Consider the following 14,825-nt stretch of genomic DNA (forward strand, 5'->3'; position numbering starts at 1 on the left):
AATAGCAGTCACAGTGGGGGAGAGGTATGCAGCAAACAGCAGAGGAGGAAAACATTGACTTTGCTTTTCAGATAGTAAGGAAGAGTTGGGTAAGAGACTTTCTTCTCTCCTGAGTGTTGCAAGACAGAATGCTCTCCATCCAGTAAGCTACTTGAAAATTGGATGGATACTTTTGAAAACTTTTTTTTTTTTACAGAAAGGCTCCTCTGGAATGCCTGCTGAGGTCTCCTGTCCTTTTCACATAAGGTTAGTATTGGGCAATTTTGAAGAGCTGCAAATGTGGACAAGCTTTGTTGAAGCCTAAGGCCTTCTCAAAGGCATTTCCGCCCTTTGACTTATTTTAATTTTGGTTTTCCCTGCTCTCTCCACTGCCTCCTGCTTTCCACTGCACAATTATTTTTTTTTTCTTCTGTTTTCCTATGTCATTACTGCACTTTCAGTGCCACCATCTTGAAGCCAGATGTCATACAGAGTCTGGAGTAAATCTAAATCGGGGTATATATTTATTATTCTGCTGGAGAAATCTCAGTGAAGCTGTAGAAATAGGTCACAGAAATTTCATATGAAATTAGCTAAGCTCTTGCAGTTTTACTTGCTTCAATCTATGAAGAAGTAGAAAACCCTTTACTGTATTTTTGTGCAGGAGGTTGCTTCTGGTTTAAAATTGGAATAATAGAGAAATTTTTTACCATTTTGGGAAATATGTTCTCCTGCTAGTAAAAAAACATATTTAAATGGGAGGATTTTTCAGTTCCAGGTGTTTTCAGAGGCCAGTGTTTGTACAAAGTAATTTTCATAATTAGTGAGGCAGTGCAGGGAGAGAAGGACTCCTTTGTAAGTAAACTTGATTCCTTATGTTCAATATCTGATACTGTCTTTTGGTTTTGATGAGAAAAAAAAAATCATGTTCCCTCTTGCACCCTTGGTGAACTTTAAAAAGGCCCTTCCAGCTGTACCCCTGCTCAGCGTGGGTTTTCAGCAGGATGAGGAGCGAGCTGTGGAAGTGGGAACTGTACCCTGTCTGTGTGTCCATTGTTGTGTTGGGGTTAAAAAGTGACAAAGTCCAACCCTGCGTTTCTTCTAGAACGTCACCGAAAGTGCCTGGGCAAGTGATTCTGATGTTTGCAAAGAGAAACTTGTTGTACTTTTATGTAATGTGTTAATTAGTGTGGGTGGATATGATCAGATCTAGTCTTGCAAGCCTTTCAGACAACTCCCTGAACACTCCCACCTTCAGATATTAGCAGAGAGCTCTGCACTTGCCAAATCTCCTGAAAACGCAGTAACAGACTCAAGGCAGGCAGAGCCTAAGTGGGGGCATTTGTTTCAAAGAGAACACATCTGTTTTTAGCAGACATTTAATTTGGCTCAGTGTTTTCCTCTAGCTGAAATGCAACTGTTGAGAAAAGAATACAGGCTGACCTTGGATCAGCTACTTTGTTTTTATTTCTTCATGTGGCTTTAATAAACTTAATATGGGTGACAGCCACTTTTTTGACAGCACTTGCTCATACTAAGGGTAAAGGAAGATTATGTCAAATGTAATATTTTTCCTTTTTCACCAACCAACAGCCCTGAGAATCAGAATATTCTGCACTGCCCCTGGAGCTCTCACCTCCCTGGTGCTGGGATCCTGCAACCTTAGTATTGGGTCGAGACTGAGTGAAAGGCATCGGGTTGAGGCAGCAGTTACAGACACAGGACACAAGTGTTACCAGTACAGGGAAGGTAATGCCTCCTGCTCCTGGCATCTTTTCTTGGAACACAACACCCTCTTCTGTTTCTGCAACAGATCCCTCAAGCTGACACTTGAGCAGAAACAGGTACTGATCCAGCCCGTGTGGACTGGTGCATGGAAAAGCATAGACCTCTGATGAGATAATTTACATCTTCACACCTTCCCAAGGAGTCCAAACTTATTATTTCTTTATGCTTGCTTTTGCTATGGGCATCGTGACAGTAACTTGGGGGAAAAAAAATCAAGGGGACAGTATATACTGATTTTTCTGCATAAATCTATAAAAGAACAGTTCTTCTTTAAGTAAGGGAAGAAAGCATTCCAATTTGAGCTTGACAGTGGCCCAAGAGGAAAAAAAAAGAAAAGGAGGACAGATCTAATCTTAGGTAGAATTTGGTGGCCCCAGACAGGTGGAGACCAGACACCATGAAGTTATTCCTGAACTTACAGAATAACAGTAGCATGTGATTTCCGTCCAAATACACTGTCTGTAAGAGATGGGTGTTGTTATTCCTGCTCATTCCTATGGGTCACCGTGCCCTAAAATGCAGTCCATTAACTTTGTAGCTTTCTGGCTCAGAACACCCCAGGACACCAGTCACTGCTTGCTCTCTCTGGAGTTTTTTTGAGGAAAGGAAAGCAACCCATATATGTAAAGCCAAGCAAGGGTCAGTTTGACTCACCACTCACTTTTTCCTAGCCAGCTGCAAGAGTCATCTATCATGCCTAGGTACTACCAGGACATGTGATTCTCTGCCTTATGTTAGTAATCATTCTGACCTAGTGCTACTATATAGGTGTGGTTCAGTTTTCTGAACCTCAGGCTTTTTTCTGATGCAAAAGCATTTTTTTTTTAATTTTAATTTTCTTTATCCGAAAGAATTGCCTCTATTGTACAGGTTTTCCACAGACAGGCATCCTAGGTATAAGATTTCCCTGTCTACATTAATGAAATCATAATGAAAATAATAGAAAAGTGAAAAGCTGATGTTGGATATCTTCTCCAAGTATCTTCTTCCCCAAGCAATGAAGAATAAATGCAGATTATTTTTAAGACAGAGGTTTAAAAAACATGTTAATCAAATTAAATATAGCCTTAAATTTTTTTTAGGAGGGATCTGATGCTGACAGGAAAACAACTTTTTATAAAAAGTGTTGATGTCCTGCAGCAAAAGTTGCTACATACATGTTAAAAATACAAAGAACTCATGTACAGACATTCAATAGAATGCTCTGCTTCCATAGCATTGAGCCTTCTGACATCATTTTGTTTTGAACATAGAGTCAATGCATCTTCATTCCACTTCTAAAAGTAGGTTGCCCAATACAGCTCTCCTCTGTTCAAGCAGATTTTTGTAAGATTTCTTAGGTAAAAACTGTAATTTTTAAAATTCAGACCAGTATTCCTCACAGCTCTCATTCTCATTTCAGAAACCAATCTTAATTCTTCCAAACATTTAAGCCCAGTATTTAGGAGCAGCAAAACTTGGTCGCATTTCAGGTGGTGCAGTCTGGGAGGCAGCAATGCAATCCTCAGGATTTCCCTTTAAAAACCTCTTCATCTTGTCAGTCAGATTTGCCAGTGGCTCTTAATGGCACAGAATAGAGGAAGTTATATTCTATCTTTCTTTTTCAGTGAACTGAGTTCTTTCAAATGAACTCTTGGAGAAGACCTTCTTTTGAAGGAGCCACAGGAGCCGTGCTGAGTTTATTTTAGTTGGGTTTATATTAGGTCTGATTTTTGCTGATCCCTTCATTTTTCATCATTTTGTCTGTCTCTTCCAGTTGTTCCTGTTGGGGAGGACTGTGTTTTGACAGTTTCAGAGCCAAAATGCTGTGTATGCAGATTATTCATCTCGGCGCCTTCCCTTCAGGCAGTCTCTCACCTGTGTGTGCCTGTGCCCACACCTCAAACATTAACAAACTGCCCTAAACATCTTTGAGATTAGCTTCCTCTAAAGCATTAAGTGTACCAAAAGCCCAGAGAGCCAGCAGTAGTTCTTGCTGACAGGTTGGTAACTGCATATTCTTTCTAACACCTACAGGATCCGAGTTTGAGCTAGGAAGTACTGGCCATGGTTGGCCAGAACGTCCCTTTAACCATCCAGGGGGAATCCTAAGCTAAAAGTCAGGCAGTGAAAGGAAGGTTTGCTGAAACAGTAGATGCATGAAAAGTCCAGAGTGCAAAGGTGCAACATTCCCTGCTTTCTGGGACAAAGAATGGAGCTGTAGATCTAGTGATGTTTACAGATCTGTAAAGTAGAAAATAAACAGCCAGATGAGCACATGAAACCTTTCCACCTGTCTTACTAATGGAAATATGGTGCAAGTCCTGAATTGTAGGGTATCCAGCACTGCTGCTTGATTTCTTCTGATAATTTCCCATTCAGGAATATTAAAAAAGATTATTCTTATCATACCTAAAGGTGTCCTTTTGCAGTTTAATGTAATGCCATGTGGGATATGCTCCAAGGCTGGCTGGGCCACTGTTACTCTGGTGATCTTCATTCCAGCTGGCAGAACTCTTTGACATGGACAATCCTTGCTGTAAAATTAGCCTGGTTTCTTTCACTTGATTTTTAAATAGACTTCTTTCAAAATTTCATTTATCAAATACTTTGTGTACTTCATGGTTCTCAGGCAATGATTTGCTTGCAAGCTGTTCACCACAACTGCCACTGCCATTCATTAATGTCAAGTTTTCCTGGGGAACTGGCCATCCAAACCACATGGTGGCTTTGCTTTCCCCTGGATGGATGCCTTCCAATCCCACAGAAAGCTTTCTAGGGGCTCCAGTATGTCTGATGATGACTGTGAGATGGCTTCTGGCAACAGCATTAATGCAAATGCATACTTGAATGCGTTCTCATGACATATTCCAATTCTGTGATCAAAAACGTGCTTATAGACATTTTCAAGGGGAAAAAAACTAACTTGGGATTCTGTCAAAAGTGCATTTGCCTTATAGCAGCAAATATTCACAGTTCTGCTTTGTTTCTTTCACTGGATTCACTTCTCTCCTAGCCTCAGATATTGAGGGTAAAAAAATCAAACTGTGCTGATTCTGGGAATAGTTAATTAATATGAAAGTGACCTCCTGTCATCAGGGCATGGTGTATTTCCATACAAGTGGAATGGTACTATGATTTTTGGGGGATTTGTTTTGCTGCATACTTACCCTTAGCTCCTTTAAAAAAAAAAACAAACAAAAAACTTAAGTGGAATAAAACTGTATTGCCACTTAAATTTGGAAAATGAGCAAACGTAGATATGTAGAAAAAGAGCAGAATGTCTGAAAGCCATGAGGACACAGGTGCATCAGCTGAAAGGCTGTGCTTGCTGATAATGCAATTCACCTGATGTTCATCTTCTCCCTTTTCCCTCTGAGTACAGATTTGAAAATCCTGTATCAAAACTGCACGCATAGTATTTTAATTATTAACTATTTTAACCTTTGCAAGCCTTGCACCACCAGAGCATTTCAGTTTCTATTTTATACCTAGGGCAAGGGTGAAAAAGAAAACTGGAGTCTTGCCTGGTGTCACAGAATGAGACAATATATGAATGCACTGATGATATAACCCTAAACAAAAAAAAAAAAAAAATTAAAATCACCTTAAAGCCTTGGTGTGACAGCATCTTGGATCTGCCACTCCTGGCCTGATTTCAGAGGCAAGAGCCATGCCCACTGCCAAAACCCAGTGGTTTTTATTATTGGACAAAATACGGTATTTGCCCATGAATCGTTGTTCTGGACAGACAAACCCTAGTGGCAAGTTTGTAATGAGGTTTTCACACTTGTACTTGACCCTTTGGATCACAGCTTCCTCTTCATGCCACCATTCAACATTTCCATGCCTTAACACAAAACAAGGTTTGAAAACCTGGCCCGATGGTTCCTCCCTGCCAGGGGTTTTTTTTTGGGGAAGATACCTGCTGTGCTAAATTGGCCCAGAAGTGTGAAGGCTCTGAGGATTTAATCGCAGATTTGTTTGCTTGGGGGCACTCACGATAGATTTTTTTTTTTTCCCCTGGAACCTTTAGCAATCGTAGCCTTTGTTTGCATTTTTCTGTGGTATGTGTTTACTGTTCATTTGTGCAGCACATGCTGTGAGAAATAAGCCATTATGTTGGTATTTCTTTTCCTCTCTCCTGCTTTCATTCTTTTTACTCCCTTTCAAAATCCTTACAATTCCTTTCATTAGTTGATGTTAACAGGACAAAAGAAATAAATACTTGAAAGATACAAGCTGTGTTTCTGTTTTACTTTGGAGCTGCTGTGGTAACTGAATACCAGTCTGCAAGGTCAAGAAAAAAAAAAAAAAAAAAAAAAGAGAGAAAAAAAAGAAAACTGCCAGAAAACTTCAGTGTTCAAACCACAGGTTGCATTGCCTATTGTAAAGCAATTTTCAGCCCACATGCCTGAAGAGCCGAACACTTGCTCTGTAAATCTCCGAGTGTTTCATATAGTTTCCTTGTCATGTGGCCATTAAGTTTTATAACCTTTATATTTCAAGTGAAACAATGAATGTGAATTCCTTCTAAATGTCCTAATACGTTCCACATGTTAGCAATTTTTAATATTTTGGTTGCTCAGTAGGTAGCAAATCCTCCTGCGGGACGGTTGGTCTTGGCCGCAGACCCCGGACGATGCCTTAGGATAAACTCCCGTTCCCGCCGCTGCCCCCGGCCGTCCCTCCATCTCCTGCCGATGCCTGTGATCACTGTCACGACAGGCTCCGGCACCGCCGTGTCGCGACAGCGAACCCTGAGTGCTCTGAGCACGGCCCTGGCTGCGCGGGTGCCTCAGGGCGGCCCTCGAGACCGTTAACGGTCGCTGGCAGCGCGCGGGGCTCGTGCACCTTCCAGAACCTTCCTGAGGCGGAGAGGGAGGCGGCGGCGGGCGCGGAGGTGAGGAGGGAAAAAGCTGGGATTTGGGTTGTTTTTCACCCCCTGTAAAACAAAACAAAACAAAACAAAATAAAATAAAGTAACCGGGACGTATTTTCCCCGCGCGGCGGCGCTCGGGCCTGCCGGCACCTCACAAGATGGAGGGGGAAGGTGAATGAGAAGGGGTGGGTGTGCGGACACCTCACGGAGTGTGGACGAGGAGAACGGGGCTGGAGATGGAGGGCACAAAAAAAAAAAAAGCGCGGAACGGCCGCGATTCAGGGTGCCTGGAGGGGTTTTGGAAGTGCCATTTGCTTCTCGGGGTGTGTGTAGGGGGTTGAGGGGGGCAACTGCTAAAGACTCGTTATCGGCTTGTGAAGGAGGGCCCCTGTCGCGACATACCGTGACTGCACCTCAGGACGTTGCCCCTGGCCACGCCGGGGAGAGAGGCCGGGACCCCGCTCCTCGCTGTGGAATGGTTCTCTGGAGGAAGCCCATTGTCCACAAATGCGGTGATTTTCGTGGTATTGTCTTTTAATTATTTTCGTTTCGCTTTAAGCAAAGCATCTAAAGCTCTCGGTGCTTACCCTGCCGCTTAAATACGAGGGTCTGCTCTTCAGAGTTAATTCTGATGGGCGTTCGTGACAGAAGCAACGAGTGCGTTGAACCTTGGGTATCTGGAAATGGATTGATGTTTGTGAAGGTCTGTCTGCGAGGACAGAGATTTTTCCTTCGATTTGTAGAATTGGCAGGAACAGAAGAACCTACCGGAGAACCCGAAATGCTGTTTCCGATTGCTGCTCTCTTATATTTTCTTAATGTGGCTTTTTCTGTGGGGTGAAAAGGGGGCAAAGGTTTGTTGTTTGTTGGGGTTTTTTTTGTTGTTGTTGTTGTTGTTGGATACGTTCAAAAAAGGACATTGGTTCCCTTTAAAGCTTGACTTGTCAATTGTCCTCTTGTATCATGTGATTTCTGAAGTGAAAGCTGTTGATCTCTCCGAAGGGCTGAGTTTGCACAAACTCTATTTGGTTGTTAACAAACACTGGATTTTTATGCCATGATGATGAAAATGCCGCGTAAAGGTGTTGGGTTTTTTTTTTTAATTTTTTTTTTTTTTTTTTTAAACGAAGTGATTCTTAAATCATACGTTGTGAACTACTTGAGCTGTATTTCAGTTCAGCTTGCCTTTAGTTTTCCCATGCTGGTATGGTATCCTTTGAAGTATTTTTGCTTTATGGTGTGGTGGATGGAAGGAGCAAAGAACTGGGATATGTGGCACTTGAACCCTACGATGGATTTTACTTTTTTTCTTATGCATCGTCGTTGACATCTGTTGTATCAATCCTATGCTTTTTTACCTGTCTGTGAATAGCTACAGCAATTTTGAAGGGGTGTTAAAATCTCTAACAAAGGCTTTGAAAGTTTGCACAAAGAACCCCTTGTATGGAAATTATTGTTGTCTGTTATTTTAATAGTTTAATTATTCTGATGCAATGGTGAGTATCTGGGTGATACTTTTAAGTTATGCAATGTGGGCTAAGGGCTTGGGGTGTATCCTTTGTTTTCTTATGTAGCAGTTTGAAGTCTGATGTCTTCCTGACAACCTTGCTTTGCTCTTCATAGCAATTATTGTGCCTTGAAAAAGTGCAGGGTTTAGGTGGGGGATGCTGGATCACGTCCTATGATAAGGGCCTGAGATTCCTTTAATAACAAGGACTCTTTGTTGCAAACTGGTCTTCTACCTTGGTGTGGGAGTTGTGAAGTTTGAAATGGATGGTGTCACTGAATTAGTGACTGCATCAGAACTACTCTGGTCTGCACTGCTTCCAGACAAATTAAACCATGTGTCAAGGCAAGGTCATCTGGTGATCCCGAGAAGGCAGTTAGTATTATTCTTAGACCACAAGGAATTTTCACTTACTGTAAAGCTGTCAGGCTGTGTGTCTGCTCGCCCCAGATCAGTGGGACAACAGCTCTGTTCTCTCTGGATTCAGTGATGCTGTAATAGAGTTTTTGGTCACTGTGATGAAACAGATCATTAATAATAATAAGCTGTTTGTGAGAGTTTTCTACCGGAGTTAAAGCACCTTAGGTGCATCTGACCTGTGGAACAGCTATAAAGTCCTTTGTTCAAAGGGTATAGTGAAGTTAAGGAAACATTCTCAATTAGCAGAGTCTTGTTTCATCCTAACTCACCATCTCCTAGAGGCAGAGAGTGCCAGCAGGTGGGTATAAAAGCATGTTGATTCTTATGAGTCCGAGATTAAACAGGAAAGAGAGTACTAGCTGCACAGTCAAGCAGTGAAAGCAGGACAGACTTGGTTTGTGCACTGTTTTCTGATGAAGTGTCCAGTCATTGAGAAGGCCATCAAATACACTGTGTGTTGCCCCAGAGAGTGCTGGGAGCAGTCCTGAGCACAGCAGGAAAACAGAGAAAGATTGTGAGAAATGCACATTCTTGTGCAGTTTTTCCAGTAGTTTGCATCACCTGATGTGGAACTCTGACGTGTTGAATCAAGAGGTGGAGTTGAATATGTTTTTCTAGGAGGTGAAACTGATGCCCTGCTGCTGCCTGCACAGTGGGAGTAACTTCAGGGTGTTCTTGTCACAGTGCTAGGGGTCCAGGGGGAGGATGTCTGGGAAAGTTGTAGGCTGTCACTAAAAGAGAAGCAGTGCAGCAGTGTCTGAGCAGAACCTTTCATGTATTCTGCAGTATGAGTAGCTTATGGGAGCATAAAGGTTGGGGAATCCTTTTCTCCACAAAGCATCAGTAGCACACCTCTCACTACCCCACCTTTCCTTCACTGACTTAATGGGATTTGAAGAGAGGAAAGCTGTCTGTGGTATTGTGTATGCTCGGTGTTACTGCAGGTACTGCTCTGTTCTTTGCAGCCTGTCAAGTGTGTCTGCTGTGTTCCTTCTGGGTCTTGGGCTGCAGAACCGAGGTAATGGAGACACCGGGCTAACCAGTATCTTGGGGATCAGGAACATAAGAGGAGCTGTGTGACAGTCTCCTGGCAAGGTCTGATCCATTACGAGCTATGAGATCCTGAGGAAGTGCTGGGTCCTTGGAAGAGTGGCAGAGTGCAGAGGAGGTGAGAGTGCAGAGTAGGTGCCATCCAGCCTTGGGAAAACTGATAAGCTTGAACACGGGATCAGGCAGTGTTGCTGACTGTAGAGGTTTTCTGTTTGCTACTGAGAAGGAGGCCTGTTAAAGTTTAGAGCATAAATAATTATTATCTCTCTAGTGCAAGGGCCCTCACTCTGTGCTTGGCCCTCTGTCCCAGCCCCCGCTCCATTCAGCAGGGTCAGGGAGAAGGGAATCAGGGGCGGTGTCTTTGGCTGACATGAACACGCTGGGGAGGGATGAGAGGAAGGGGGTCTTGGGGGCTGGGTTCAGAGCAAGGTTAGCCAAATATCGGATAAATTAAGCAAGAGAAACAGACAGCTCAGCTTGCAGTGAACTTTTCACCCAGCTAACCTGTTCCTCACCCTGTTTTGCACAGGTGGAGTACAACTCAAGTAGAGCACAGCCCTTGCTGTCCCTGCCTCCGTTTTTTTTGCTTTTTTTTTTTCTGTAGTGGTAGTATAAAACATGGCCAAGGGGAGAGCAGGAACAGAAAGGGGCTTGATTTGCTGTTTTGAGTTCAAGAAATATTATAGTTTGAATTGCTGTCTGAAAAAGCAACTGTCTTACAGGAGTAACACCACTAATTGCAGAGGGGGCAGTCATTATTTGCTTCAGTGTAGAATGAAGACCAATAATTTCTGATCATAGACTACTGGGAAGAGATTCCATACTGGAGAGGGCCAGGAACAAATGATAGTGTTTGAACAGGGATGATTAGAGATTATTTCTGGGAAAACACAAGACTGGTGGGAATTCAGTGAATTCTGGTGTTCATACTTCTCTTCTGCATTTGCAGTGAAAGTAAATAAAAATAATTGCTGACAGATGTTGTAAAAACATAGCATTACACTGACCATTAAGCTTAAATTTTTTTTAGTTAATAATACGTATTGATAACCAGACATGGTGTACTCGTGGACTCACATCACCTATATGTAATGGGATTTACTCCAGAGGTGTGTGGTATGAAACTGAATTTGTTCTGTGATCCTTTCCTAAATCCCTGCTCCTTCCTCTCCCTTTCTCCTTTCCCAAGAAAGCTCCAGGCAAATTAAAGTTACTAGTTTTTAAGTAGTTGCTCCACCACAATCAGTGTGTAGTGGCAAGGCTGAAGTTCTTGGTATGCTTTTTTAGACCATTTTTCTGTTTTCTGGTGTGGCAAATGTCTTGGAGAGTAATACCTGGTAAATAACTTCTTAGGCTAAAAGTCACTGCTTGGGATTCTCAAGTTCTCTTCTGATCTTCCTTTGTCCTTTTCACTCATTGTAGGTAAGGAAGGTCTGAAGCCAGTAGAAGCTGTCTTATACACAGTATTTCCAGGAGCTGAGCCATGTATTTTAATTCATGTGTGCCTAAATTCCATAAAACAAAGGTCCTTGCAGACCCCCTTAAGAAACTTTTACTGGTAGTGCATTTTCAGGTGGTAAATGCCAGGAGCATTGCTGTCAAATGGGTAGAGCATTGTATAAACCTGGAGATAATTTTTACCTTAAAGAAGTGGTGAGCCTTCCTGGAGCAGTGAATGTTTTCAGTTTTGCCCCCTGCTTTGCTCAATGCAGAACAATGATTTCCACCCCCCATTTTGTTTCTTGGAAGGAATTCAAGTTCTTTCAGACTACATATAAATGCCATTTCTCCTTAGCTCCTCAGCCACTGCCAGGTTTATGTTAGGTGATTGGCTGCAAAGAAGTACTGACAGCATCTCCCTTGGTATCTGAAATTCCTGGGTGTTGAGGAAGGACAGGAGCTCAGACCAGTATCCATCCCCAGATGTGCATTCAGGTCAGCCCTGTGCTGTAGCAGAAGAGCTGCATAGTAGTAGAAACAGCTGTGGATTGGGTGCAGAAGCTCTGTATTTCCATAGCCCAAAAAGAGCCCATGGTTCTGTAGAGTGGGAAAAGTGGGGGTGTGGAGGAAAGGAGTATGTGTAGTGTGGTTGCTGTTGAGTGCTTGTTGCTGGTGCTACTCGTTGTTTATCGAACAGGTTTTCTTCTCCTGGCGGTTGTTAAAAAAAGATAAGAGAAGTAGTTGAAATCTGCATAAGGCAGCACTGCTCTCTGCTGCCCCTTCCACTGAAATGACAGGAGCATTTTTGTGGGTTTAGGGAGCCAAATCAGAGAAGGGATTCTGTTCAAACTCATTTTTTGTTTGCTTGTTTTGGGCTTTTCTTTTGTTCTGTTTTGGGTTTGTTCTTTTTGGATGGTTCTGGCTGGCTAATTTTACAACCTGTAGTTGTAAACGCAAGTAACACCACTGGGGAGGGAATGGAGCAAGGACAAGTTCAGTGGTCATAGGGTAAGCAAGACCACTCCTTTCCCATCAGTTAGGCAGACCCAGAGCTTTAAGTAGCATCATAATCTTCCTAAAGACAAAGTTCCTTGTCTGTTTTGTCAGAGTGTGTATTCTCCACAGAAGTTGCTCCCTTTTTAGGTGTGTTGGTGAAGTTCCCCAGACCTGTTGGGCCATTCACCTTGTGGCTTGAAAGCCTTATGCCAGGGCAGGCTTGGGTCTTCTACTTTTTTTTTTTACTGCCCCCTGAGTGACATCATTTAAATGATGAGTCTCTGAGAGATGATTCATACCGAAAAAGATCTAATAATTGTTACCAGTTATTCAAATCAGTGTTCCTGATTTCCCGCATCCTCCCACTGCTCCCTTGAGCTTCCCCACCCACTCATTTCTCCTAATAATTCCCAGGCTTTCTGGCTGCAGGCTCAGCATGCCCTCTTCTGTGTTCCTGTGCTGAGGTGTAAGTATCCAGCTCTCCCCAGAGGAGCAGTTGGGGCTTGGCTGCAGCAACTTGCATAGGCAGATAGGAGCTGGAATTGGGTTAGCAAGGTTGAGTGACTACTGGCAGCTTCAGTAGAGCTTCAGACTGCATTCACAGCACATCTGCTTAACTCTGCTGTGGCAGCTGTTGGCAGTCTCTGAGGTAGGTAGTTCAAAGCTAGATGAGTAATATATCTGCAGGCTACAGTGTTGGGGTGCACAGAACTGCAAACTAGAGGAGTTATGCAAAGAATTACAATGATTACATGCTCAGGGCTAGCAAGGACTTGCACCAGTGGCGACCCCATGTGCTGTTGCTGTTCCAGTTTGTAGTTAAGATTGTTTCTTCTCTTTGGCAAATAAAAATTCTCAACTCATGAGGCTTGTTTCTGCAGCACCATGAATTGAAATCTCTATTGTTTAGTGATTCGTATTGTCAGTGTAAACAGTAAGCTGCTGTTGAAAGCAGCTCTTTTTTTTTCAAGCAGCTTTTCAGTCTGGCACAGTTTTCCCTTCATGTTAATTTTTCATATTCCCATGCATTCTTCCTTCATCTTCCCTGTCCAGATCTGCATTATCATTTCTTTTACCTTCCTTGCTCATTCTCTCTCTCAATAATTTCTCATGTTGGTGGGAACATGCTTTATTCTGGTCAGTCAGATAGATTTAGAGTTCCAGACATGGGAGCAGGTGATGCTGGATCAGTTCTGGGTGGCCTTAAGGAGATATTTCAGAACACATTGATGTTAGGGAATCTGAAGTTCTAAAACTGTTTTTAGAGGTATTTTTGGGAGTGATAACTGTCTCATGTAAGGCCTTAAAGAAACTGAAAGCTGTAGACTTGTATGTATCTAGAGTTATTCTCCCCCTCCATATTCATTAGCCCTGGGGGCGGGCTGTTAATCCGACTTGGAGGGGTGGGAGAGTTGTTAGCTTGTTGCAATTAGTGCTGTCAAAAATCCTGATAACAGAAGTGAAAAGCCACTTCTGTTGTGGAGCTCATTTGTTCAATCTGGAGGGGTTGGGATAGCAACAGCAGAAAATAAGAATGTTCTCCCCAGTATTTGTGGCAAGTTGTTCATTTCACAGACAGTAGCAAGGAGAATGAAAAGGATATTGAGGAAACAGGGCACAGAGACAAGGCATTAGGTAGTAAGAGGACATAGAGGACCTCTTTAGATGACTAAATAAAATCCAATTTCTTAACACCCTGACTTTTAAAGGGAAAAGCCCTTATTTAGAGTTTTCCTGTAGAGGAGGTATGAGGATATGTCGTAATATTAAAGACAGGGATCTGAAGCGTAATCCATCCCTCACACAGGATTCCTGGATTTTGTATCTCAGTTATGGGTTATTTTTTTGTTCTAAGCCATGTGAATCAGTAAGATGATCCCAAAGACAAAGTGGCTGGTTTAGCCATATTTCTGCAGCCTGTGAACTTAACCCCCAAATACGCTGATGGATCTTCTGGAGAAAGCAACTTTACACAGCAAGCTCCTCTGGTGTTGCATAGCATTCACTCTTCTGTTCAGGGGTGAAAAGTCCTGTGCAGCATGTGTTGGCCTGGCAAAATGAGCTCACACAAAAAGAGCAGTATAGCTGCCCCCTCTCTTCCTTTCTGGAAAAGCAAGTTAATTTATGACTGATCTGTATGTAGTAAAGCTGGCACCACAACCCCTACTTTGTCATCAGTAGGACAGTTGAGGGGAAGAAAAGCTTGGCGTAACCTTTGGTATGTTATTTATTATCACTTTGCAGCCCCTTGGAAAATGAACTTCAGAAAATTCTGAGCCGATGGTAATGGTGAACACTGGGAAAACCCGGGAATCAGCAAATCCATTGTATTGTGCTGACAGAAAGATACTGTTACAACACACTTTAGCTGCCAACTTGCTGCAGTCACTCAATCCATCATGGTGGGCTGTTGGATCACAAGCCAGTGAAACTCAGCCTGGCGTGTTATTTTAGTCTTACATGGACTGTGAGATAAACGGGGCATGAACCGGCCCCCTGGCAGGGGGTCGACCCCTGGCGCCCTCATTAAAGTGCCAATCAAAAAGAGTAATGGAACAGGGAATGGAAAGCTGGCTTCTTCAGCCTGTTACTGCTCTCAGTCTGAGCAACTTTCACAAGCCAAGGGAAACATTTCTCTCATGAATAAGAGCCAGACCTCCAGAAATGCCTCCCCTCTGCATCTCTCTGTGAGAGCGAGTGCTGGGGCCTTGTGGTGGAAACTTCTCTTGCTGGTCAGCAAGCAGTACCTATTCGGTGCAGGTAATGGGAAGGAGTGTTGCTGAA

The 14,825-nt window shown here is 43.0% G+C and overlaps 1 protein-coding gene across 7 annotated transcripts in view; it reads left to right on the plus strand.

The window, feature by feature from the left end:
• Positions 1-5,982, plus strand: part of DHRS3 (dehydrogenase/reductase 3) — a 31,440-nt gene extending 25,458 nt beyond the window's left edge. For 6 of the 7 annotated variants that reach the window (XM_071766901.1, XM_071766903.1, XM_071766905.1 and 3 more), the window contains one exon: positions 197-5,982. The gene's annotated coding sequence lies outside the window, so the exon portion shown is untranslated. The remainder of the gene's footprint in view (positions 1-196) is intronic. The other variant, XM_071766902.1, reaches the window with a different exon arrangement.
• Positions 5,983-14,825: the final 8,843 nt, after the last annotated feature.

The sequence above is a fragment of the Heliangelus exortis genome, chromosome 23 (assembly GCF_036169615.1).
Source record: "Heliangelus exortis chromosome 23, bHelExo1.hap1, whole genome shotgun sequence".
In the NCBI taxonomy this organism is placed as follows: Eukaryota; Metazoa; Chordata; class Aves; order Apodiformes; family Trochilidae; genus Heliangelus; species Heliangelus exortis.